Source organism: Zonotrichia albicollis, chromosome 17 (genome assembly GCF_047830755.1).
Source record: "Zonotrichia albicollis isolate bZonAlb1 chromosome 17, bZonAlb1.hap1, whole genome shotgun sequence".
NCBI classification, from domain to species: domain Eukaryota; kingdom Metazoa; phylum Chordata; class Aves; order Passeriformes; family Passerellidae; genus Zonotrichia; species Zonotrichia albicollis.
This window is the reverse complement of record NC_133835.1, coordinates 4,166,571-4,176,536: the sequence shown is the minus strand read 5'-3', so window position 1 is coordinate 4,176,536 and position 9,966 is coordinate 4,166,571.

Here is a 9,966-nt window from a genome sequence, read left to right as displayed (position 1 = left end):
TTGAATTAGAGGAGGATGAGACAGACAATTATTCTGGGATAAATCCCAGCCACCCTAACTGGTGCTGACTCCCTGAGCTCCCACTTGAGCCGAGTTGAATCTGATTGAACCCAGTGATGGATTCACACAGTCCCACCAGCCAGGGCAGGCAGAATCCTTCCAGAAAACCCAGCCAAAGGCACAGCACTCAGTCTGCTTCTCCCAGGTCACCCCCATGCCAGCAAAGAGCCAGCAAGGACAAGATTCAGGGGGTACAACAGTAAAATGGGAATGCTGGGTGAATCCAAGGAGAAAAAACTCTTTGTGGAATGTGGGCAAGACTCTGGGCGGCTCCACCAGAGCTGCTGTATCTTTAATTATTCTCCCCACACAAAAACCAGCAAGATAAGTCATCAGTTAAACTGGCAGAGCTTATAAAAAGCAAAAGTACATTAAAATATAAATTATAAGGACAATGAAAATATACCGTGCATGGTGCACGGAATCATTCAGCATCCTTAAAAAAATAATCTAAATAAGCATCAGGAACACTGAAGAGTTGCAATTCAATGTAATCCATAAAGAGACATTAAGTTGGTTGTGCTTACAGTCTGTGAAGAAAGCAGTTAAGATTCCCAGGCTCTCATCCAGCATAAACACTGCTGCCCCATAGACTTATTTTTGCCTGGAAAAAAAAATCTATAGTTTCTTTCCTCACCAATAAAGGAAGCATAAAAGAAAATGGTCAAACAGTTAATCTATTAAAGAGGCATCTAAATACTTGAAAGAGATAAATCTGACAAGTATGAGGATTTTTAAAAATGGTTAGAGGGAAATAAGGCTCGGTTTGAGAGGAAAAAAAAGTCATTAGGAAGTGTTGATATTTTAAGACATTCGATTTATGCAAGAAAATTAAAAGGAAAAACTGAAGGCTGCCTTAAAGCAACAAAGGAGGAAGCGTGCAGCAGGCTGTCACTGAGACTTTCAAGTCCCTTTTATCCCAGATGCAACACTCACTAACATGGCCGAGCAGCTGCTGCTGTGGGATGGGGTGGAGGCAGCAGCACCCCCCACAAACGTGAAGGGCACAAACACACAGCCATCAGCTGCAGGACAGCCACCCCATACCCTGCTATTAATTATGTCATTAATAAAGCTGATCTGTCAGTGATGCCAGGATTGTGACCCAGTTCACACATACAGATACACACCTATAAAATTCAGTGTGCAACTCCACACGTTAGAGACAGAACAAAAACTTGCAGCAGCTCCTTGATGAAGGATATTGTGTCCAGCACACTTGGTTCAGATGTGCTAACAGGGAACAGAGCCCTGTGCAAGCTGCCCATGGTGCCCTGGCTTCAGGCTAAACTCCACTTGCAATGGCATTTGCAGTATTAAAGCACTAAAAGGTTACTTACATCTCCTGCTTTCATTTTTGCCTTGCCTTATATTTCAGAAGGCACAGAGGAGAATAATCCAGCAGCACAGTGCAGCCTAAATTAGTCAGGGTCTGGGCAATTAGCATCTTTAATAAAAACTGCTCCAGGATAAGGTAAATTTATAAAAAACTAAATTTAAATTATCTAATTTTGATATGCTGGGGATTCAAAGCAAAGCTTCCTGCTGTCTTCAAAGCATCACTGAATGTCAGTAAGAAGAGAAAAGTATCACTCTGGCTCTTGCTACAACATCCATTTATTACCATCCATTCACTCATAAATGTCAATGTTGTTTCACCCTCCCATTCCTCCTCATCCCCTTTGCATCCCCACTCCAAAAAAAAAGTATTTATGGCCTTTCCTAATGAACCTGGTGTGATTTTTCTACTGCTGGAGACTTAAATAAGGCAGAGTCCTGTAACATCCTGCAGTGCAAAGGAAAAACACACACCAGTGTGCATGCATACATTATAGAAAACAGGCTATGTGTAAGACAGAAGTCTTTATGATGGTTAGATTTATTCCTGTTACTGCATAAAAACAAAAAATTGCATTGTGTTTCTAACAGATAGGACCACTTACACCTGGGAATGTAAATCCCACCACTGTGGTATTTACTGGGGTCCTCAGGATGAAGGAGGAATTGAGAATCTACTCCATGTTCTTAGAAGGCTAAATTATTATTTTATCATCTATATTATATAAAAGAATGCTGTACCAAAACTATACTAAAGAATAGAGAAAGGATACAAACAGAAGGCTTAACAAGAATGATAATGAAAGCTCATGACTGAATGACTGACTCCTTAGAGTCCAACACATCTGATGGTGATTCGTCATTAATTAAAAAATTCACATGGAACCAATCAAACATGCATCTGTTGGATAAACAATCTCCAGCCACATTCCAAAGCAGCAAAACAGGGAGCAGCAAATGAGATAATATTGTTTTTTCTGAGGTTTCTCATCTTCCCAGGAGAAGCCCTGGCAAAGGGGTTTTTCAGGAAATATGACAGTGACACACCACCATGGAATGAGAATTTCAGAGCTGCTCAGGGTTCCCCCAGCTGGCAGTGCCACCATGCCCAAGTCCAGCATCAGAGGAGTGTGGAATGCATTCTGAACTACAGGGCTTGGAAAATTTACTGAACCCATTCCACCTATTGGATTGTCCTGAAGAGCTCTGTCAGCCTGATGACACTCAAAAGATCAGCCTGATCTGGCAAATTTACACTTTATCCCTTTCCTTCTGCTAGCAGAGGAGCACAAGGAGGGATGGAGACCAGACACACACACACACACATTCACTCCTGAGCTCCTCTAATCCTACCCACAGCATGAAGAGCAAGAAAAACCATGGTAAAAGGATTGTCATAGAAATTCAAGCATGTTCCAGCAAAACATCCCCAAATTCTGGTTCTGAAAAACAATCCTGCTTTCTAGGAATGGGAAGAAGAAATGAGAATTATGATATATGGTGATAGGGCCAAGATCACACCTTGCTCATCCCTCCTGCTGTTTAGCCAGGTTAATTTTGAAGGAATGGCCTGTTGATTAGCAGTGCTTCTTTGAAATTGTGACAAATGACACTAAGATCATTTTTAATGGCCTAAGAAGTCAAATAATTTATCCATTGGCAAAGGGGAGCAACTGATGGCTTTTAAAGAGTACAAATCTACAGGTTTGGCACCTGAGCACCAGGGGTATCACAGTACCACAGCAACACCATCCCTTGTGATGGGAACCAGTGAAATCCTAAATCCTCATCCCTGCTGAAGTCACAAGGGCCCCACTGATGGATTCAGGTCCTCTTTGTGCCACTTCCTTCCCCAAAATGCTCAGCTCACTACAAGACAGAATATTTCCACGAAAAGCAAGCATGAGGGGAGGATCACAGGAGGCAAATGATGTTTTCCCAGCTCATCTTAAGTTTTCCTCATACATCAGAAAGCTCTGCCAATGAAGTAGTAGCTGCATTTCAGCACCCAAGCTGTTCTTTAGCAGGACAGAATGCCTTCAAAACCACTTTGCATATGCAAAACTCTGCATCAGGCATTTGCAAACAAGCAATATCTTGGTTTTTACACCAACTGTGTGGCTTTTGTGGGTGCACACTGACCACCCTGGACTCTGGGTGCCTGTGAACACCAAACCCTGCTCCATTTACAACCAGTGTTTGAGATATGGAGACATCAGTGCTCAAACCTCTGAGAGAAAACCCCTATGTGCACACTCAGTTTGGCTGTAAGGATTTCACACAGAACAGAAAACCCAACCAAGGGGGGAAGTTTTTCCAACAAACATTTCTGATAATTGCATACATGGCAGGAGAAGATAAGAAGGGAGCATGAAAGCTGCCTGCAGTTATCAGGAAGGATGGAACAGCTTGAAACGCTTCCAGTTATGGAAGTTCTACTGGAAGAACTTTGTCATTTCAATTTTTCTCGTACACTTTATGGTGCTCTACATTTCTGTGAATTCTTATCTCTTCAGCCCAATGCCACAGGCTACAGGTCTGGCACACAGCCCAGCTCCCACTTCAGTCATCACAGAAGGGAAGGAATGCATCTCCTGTCATGGCAGAGCTGAGCACTGCCACTTCCATCCCCAGAACACTCTGCAGGATCTTCTGGCTCACCAAGCACATGTGAATCTGAGGGGCATCTCCTGCCAGTGCTGCTGTGTGACCGTGTTCACTGGGGTCCCAGGATGAGGGAAGAGACGAGGATCTGACTCCATGTTTCAGAAGGCTGATTTATTATTTTATGATATATATTATATTAAAACTATACTAAAAGAATATAAGAAAGGATTTCATCAGAAGGCTAGCTAAGAATAGAATAGCAAAGAATGATAACAAAGGTTTGTGGCTTGGCTCTCTGTCCCAGCCAGCTGTGATTGGCCATTAATTAGAAACAACTACATGAGACCAATCCCGGGTGCACCTGTTGCATTCCACAGCAGCAGATAATCATTGTTTACATTTTGTTCCTGAGGCCTTTCAGCTTCTCAGGAGGAAAAATTCTAAGGAGAAGATTCTCCATGAAAGATGTCTGTGACACTGCTGCCACTTCTTTCTCCATCCTCACTGCTGTTTCATTTGTCTGAGGAGCAGGATAGTAGCACAGCAAGTTGCTGGCTGCCAACCAGAGAAAAACAACCCTGCAGCTGACAAAGCCCAGGGTCTGCCTCTTGCTCCTCCAGAACAATCCACTCCTGGCTGACAGAAGCCAGCAAGAATCCTCTACCACAAACCCACATCTCTCCATGGGATGCAGGTGGTAACTCACACCAAGCTGGCTGCTCTCATGTTTGCTGCTTGGTCAGATGGACTCATTTTTCAATAGCACCCTTGGCAGGGCTGTGAGTTCGTTTTTCAATAGCACCCTTAGTGGGGCTGTGAGTTCAGAACTCGACAGGATCTGCTTGGCACCATTTCCTTTAAAGGCAGAATAACCCATTGTCACACTGATTTATAGGGTAAAAGCTGTAACAGCTTCCTCTGGGGGGTTCAAATCAGCCCTCACACATTCAGTTTGCTCACTACAGGACTGGCTTGGATTGGTCACACACACTCCCCATCTGCTGTTGTCTCTGTCACCAGTTCCTGTGCATGGAATAAGGATAATTCCTCCAATATTTGATAAAACTCTTGAGATCCAAGGGCTATTTTTTTAACGTAGACTTTTCATAAACTTGGTGCGCACAGGCAAAGTTTTCCATCTCTCTGCAGAGTTTGCTGCTTCCCATATTTAACTCATACTACACACAGCTCACCCAGGTCACCCTTTCAGGGGTGCAATCTGCAAGGAGCTAAAGCACCAACTTGAAATAAAAATAGTGTGAAACAATATCGAGGAGAAAAAAAGTAAGGAATTGAACAAAGTAAGTGTCCTTGTAATGCCACAAAATTATAGTCTCACTCTTCAGTCTTTGTTTCCTTTTGTATCCCTGCTCCAGGGGAGAGTGGAGGGAAAGAAAATAATTGAATAAGTGTCCTTCCTAAGATGCTTGCAGCACAACAAAAAGCTGTGCTTTGATGGCTCTGCTCACCCACGTGCAGCCCGGCTCTTTCAGACCCTTCACTCTGTGCTGGCACTACACAAATGACTCAGGCTCACTGCTGGTGTAAAAGCCCGAGCTCAGGTTACAGATTAATGTGTGCCTTGCTGCTCCAGAGCTCCTGGAAGGCACCACATAAACCCAAGGAGAGGATCCAGGCTCAGGCAGGTGAAGAACTCCCCTTTCAGTCAATGCAAAGCTAATAATTTCCCTAAGAAGCAATGGCACTTGAAATGTTTCTTGACATTTTCATTTTCTAGTTATACACAGACAAAGCCACCTCTTAAGAGCTACACAGAAAATGCATTCAGTACATTAGAGCCCGTTTTATGTGTGGCATTTTGGCATTGCAGCAATCATCACACTTAAGGACAGACTGTAAAACAGCTTTATACCCCTTGTGTTCTCCATCCCCCATCCCCACAGCCCTCCCAGTGCAGGACACATCCACTGTTTGCTGCCCTAATGGGTCCCTCTGGGATGCTCATGGATTTCTCCACAGCACAAAGTTGTTATTTCATCAGCACAGCCCTCCCTTTGCCATGGCTGGGGCTGTGTTGTGCCTGCCAGCTCCCTTTGCTGGGAGCCACCAAACCTCTGCCCTAATTGGAGGCCACTCTAATTCTATCCCTGCCCAGCTTTTCTGCCCCTCTCCAACTCCTGCCCAGCTTTCCTGCCCCTCTTCATCTCTACCCAGTTTTTCTGCCACCCTTCCATCCCTGCCCAGCTTTTCTGCCCCTCTCCTCCATCCCTGCCCAGCTTCTCTGCCCCCCTCCTCAATCCCTGCCCAGCTTTTCTACCACTTTGTCCAATTTTTTTCCCTGGGAAGGAACATTTCTGCCCTGTCCTCAGTGAGCAGCATTCCCTCAGCGGCCTGACACAAAGTCTATCACATGATGCATTGGCCTCCAGCTCTGCTCCTCTCTTTATATGCTTTAATAATTCTATATTAGGGAGAAGTGACAATATAATCCTTGCTCCAATTTTACCGTGGCCATATTTGAAATTCAGTAAAGGTTTTTAAAGTGCTTGTCCAGCATTTTAAGGACCAAAACACAACACTTGCTCTTAATAGCAGCTGTACAATCTAATTTGTGGCTGATTGACACAGACTAAATGAATTAAAATCAGAATATGAAGTGAGTTAGTCAGGTGTTGGCATGTCAGGAAGTTTTGTGGAGCTCTTGCTTTATGATTTATTTAAAATTTTGTCTATCAGCTTATACAATTCTTGCAAAAGGGAGACATTTCAGAAAACTGGTCATACCTCCATGCAAAACATTGAGATTCTTGAATTGTAACACATTCCTGACCTTTTCTTAGCCAATTAAGCACACCATTATGGGCACCTCTGCAGCACAAGCAGCCAGACCTGCTGAGAACCTGGTTCCAGCCCCCACAGTTTATAGTTCTTTAAACACAGCCACAGCACCTGCAGATGAAATCCCACCTGCAGCCACAGGCCCAGCAACACCACATCCTTCAAAGCACCAAACAAGCATCAAGAGGAGCTAAAGCTTTTCTCCCAATTCCTAGGATGTCCCACCCCATTCCCAGGACAAATACTTTTATGCAATGCATATTCAGTCAACTTTGGAGATGATTTAAAAGCAGAAGAGTTTTGAGTGCCAAAACTCAAGGTAGGCTATTCCTTAGGTGGATTATTCACCATCACTCCTTACACAGAGGCACAGAATTTGTCATTCCTGATGTGTTAATCCAGGTAAATCATCAACGTCTCTTCTATGATTTATGCCGTTTCTGTATTGGTCCCATTTGGCACTTTTGGGTCAGTTTTCCATGAGGACAGTGTCCACCAAAGAACAGATCCTTCTCCATTCTCCCCTCAAAGCAAGTGTGCACCACAAACAGTCAGTAGTCCTTGGTGCTGCTTAGATCCCCTAAACAAGGGTCATAAGCTTTTAAACCCAAACATCACCTCCAATTTAAACCCTGTTGTACACTAAAATATGGATCAGCAAGAAAGAATTAGCCATTGAATAAATTTTAGAAGGAAACACAAAACTAAAGAGCTACAAGAAAAAATAGAAGGTAGTAAAGACCAAGCTGAGAAACAACTGGTCACAGAAGTGCAAGGCTTAAATTGTCTCATTAATGCTTTATAAAAAATAAATAAGGACAATCAGGACCCCCTTGGTGGCCTGGATGTGCACTCCAGAGTGCAGGGAGCACAAGCATCTTAGCAGCAGCAGCTGCTGTAATCTGTGTTACACATCAAAACATTAACGCTGCTCCTGGGCTGCACTGCTCATCAACCTGCAATTTGGAGAGGTGGCCCAGATTTAATGCAGGCCTGGGAGATTACTGAGCACATCCTGGCTCATCTGTAATAAAGGAAGCTGCAATGCCTTGCTTCTCCCTGTAGTGATTATAAAACAGCACATAATCTCAGTGTTGGGGGGCAGGGATCTGCTCACTTCTCAATTAGGGGATTTTTTCCAGATTTCTGTAGGGGGAATGTGGCAACAACAGCAGGTTTGTACCATTCTTTCCTATTTAGGAGTGCTCAAGGGGTGACTTGAAGGAAAAAAAACAAACCACCAAAGCGTTTAAATTAAAAAAAAAAACTTTCCCCAAGGCAAAACATCCCATTTTGAGGTTCAGAATTCCTCCTACAGCTGAAGCGATCAGCATGAAACGTTCATCCTGCGATACAAAAAGAAGGAAGTTATGCCAAGTGCACATTTTCCTGAAAAACAGATTCAGACAACACTGTGTCTCCTCCTGCTCCTCCACACACCCAACCAGTGCTCCTTCATACAGAGAGCCAGGGCTTGATGTGAATACAAGCATAGCATTTATACAAGTGTTTTATATCAGATATGGGACACTCCATTCAACTGCAATGCAACAAGGAATGGCACAAAGAGGTCACTCTTGGAGCAGGCTGGGCTGGGCAGCATTTAAATCTGACCCTGGTATCAATGAGCACCATGGCATTCACTGCCAGAGCACAGGGCAGACACTGCATCCATGGGGAAATGCCTCCTTAGAAACCTCCTCTCCAACAGCTGGCAAAACCCTCCACTCAAACACACAGAGCTTGCCCAAAAGCTCAAGACAAGCCAGCTGCCCTCAGCAGCCAGAGCAGAGCAGAATCATCAGGTTGGGAGAGACCTTCAAAATCACGGAGTCCAACCCAGCCCCAACTAAACCCTGCACCCAGTGCCACATCCAGGCTCTGTTAAACACACCCAGGGATGGGGACTCCACCACCTCCCTGGGCAGCCATGCCAGAACTTTATCACTCTTTCTGTAAAAGCTTTTTCCCCAATCTCCAGCCTGTATTTCCCTTGGTGCAGCCTGAGGCTGTGTGCTCTGGCTGTGTCAGTGCTGCTGCAGACAGAGCCCAGCCCCAGCTGAGCACAGGCACCTTTCAGGGGCTGTGAGAGTGATGGGGGCAGCCCTGAGTCTCCTTTTCTCCAGGCTGAGCACCCCCAGCTCCCTCAGGGGCTCCTCACAGGGTTTGTGTCCCCAGCCCCTCAGAGGTGCTGGTGCCAGGCAGGTCACACCAGCTCATTTATTTCCTGTCTCCCATCCCCACTTGGGTTTCCTTCCTCCCTCTTCCACCTCGTTTCACAACACAACATTGCAGCATCCTGCTCTCAACCCCAGCCCCCTGCTCTGAGGCCAGCTCCACGTTCTCCCACTGTCAGCACCAGGGCATATGTGCTCCTCAGCTTCCTCAAGTGTGCTATTCTGAGCCCTGCTAAGAAAAATCTATGGCTTTACACCCTGTCTGAGCCTCAGCAGCAATCACTAACACTCCACATTTTCAAATTTAATCTCATTTCTGATTAAACTCTCCTCTCTGCCATTTGTAATCTCGCTTGGCGGTGTGCTTTGTGCAGCTCAGTATAAATATGTGCTTTAGAATTAAACTGGTTCAGCAATTTTGACAATGATTTCTTGGAAATTAAGCTGGGACAATTTGTTTGGTTGAAGTGGAATCATTTGAAACATATGACAGAAAGGCTATAAAGTACTTTGTAGTGTAGCACACTCATAAATATCAGCAATTCACATCTCATTTATGCCTGGTTGGAGGGGGTGGTAGGCAGAGCATTGTGACAATGTGGTATCCTCTGACCAAATGCAGAAACAACATTTCTGCTTAAACTGTAAACTGCAAAGCAGAAGACCACATAGAGGTGACAAGCATCCCAAAGAATAACATGATAAATAATAACAGTTTAAAACACAGAAGGGCTCTAAAAGCAGGGTGAGTATCAAGAACAATGACCCCAAGCTCAAGTTATCCTATTGCTCAACACAAGGCCATTGGACAACTACACTGGACCAGTGTCACAGACATCTTTTATGAAAAATCCTTGCCTTAAGATTTTTTACTCCTGAGAAGCTGAGAGGCCTCAGGAACAAAATGTAGACATTAATTATCTGCTGCTGTGGAATGCAACAGGTGCATCTGTAATTGGTCTCACGTGGTTGTTTCTAATTAATG